Raw genomic sequence first — 932 nt, forward strand, 5'->3', positions numbered from 1 at the left:
GTGAGCCATGGCCGCTGAGCCTGCGCGTCCGGAGCCTGTGCTCCGCAACGGGAGAGGCCACAACGGTGAGAGGCCCGCGTACCGCAAAAAATAAAAAGTAAAAATAAAAAAAAAAAAAGTTATTTTGCAATGATGGAGAGGTTAGGTTTGAGTAAGTTATGAGAAGAGAAAACATGCGAGGGGTACTCAGGAATTGTGAAAAGTACCACCCTTCAGTATTCAGCCTGCCGGTTGAGCAATTTGGTAATTTGTGGCAACCGTCTAAACTTAGTAGGGTCATTCTAGAACAATGCTTTTTCTCACAATCTCAGTTTCTCCCTACAATCCTCTTTTCTCCTCCGCTGTTAGCATATATTTGTTCTATGGACTTACTGCTGAATTGACTCTCTTGGTAATAGTGTCTTGGCTGTGTAGCAGCATATAAAGGAGATGAGTAAACCAGTGAATACGGTGAGGCGTGGATAGGAGAAAGAACAGTTATCACTCATAGCAACTTGGGCTGATCGTCTATGTCATAATCTCTCAAATTCCTGTTTAACACTGGAAAACAACACTTGTTAGCTCCTACTTTCAATGATCTGTTGAAAGGATGCTATAACCATTTTTTTCCTGATATTCAATTCATAAAGGAAAATAAAATAGTATATATAATCACTTTTTTCCTACAGCAGCACTCTTTTGAACTAGCAGTGCCTTGTGATTCATTAATGAAGCATAAAACTAAATTATTTAATTAGACAAAATAGTCCACAGAACAGTGACATCCATATCACCTGGGAATTTATTAGAATTGCAGTTTCTCAGTTCTGCCCTAGACCTACTGAATCCAAATCTGCATTTCCACATCACCAGCTGATCTATGCACATTAAAGGTTATCAAGATGTCATGTGATGTGTGTGTGTGTGTGTGTGTGTGTGTGCGTGTGTGTGTG

The 932-nt window shown here is 40.1% G+C and overlaps 1 protein-coding gene across 1 annotated transcript in view; it reads right to left on the reverse strand.

Moving 5' to 3' along the window:
* Positions 1–932, reverse strand: part of LAMA2 (laminin subunit alpha 2) — a 621,727-nt gene that overhangs the window by 342,973 nt on the left and 277,822 nt on the right. The window lies entirely within an intron of this gene.

The sequence above is a fragment of the Physeter macrocephalus genome, chromosome 10 (assembly GCF_002837175.3).
Source record: "Physeter macrocephalus isolate SW-GA chromosome 10, ASM283717v5, whole genome shotgun sequence".
Taxonomy (NCBI): domain Eukaryota; kingdom Metazoa; phylum Chordata; class Mammalia; order Artiodactyla; family Physeteridae; genus Physeter; species Physeter macrocephalus.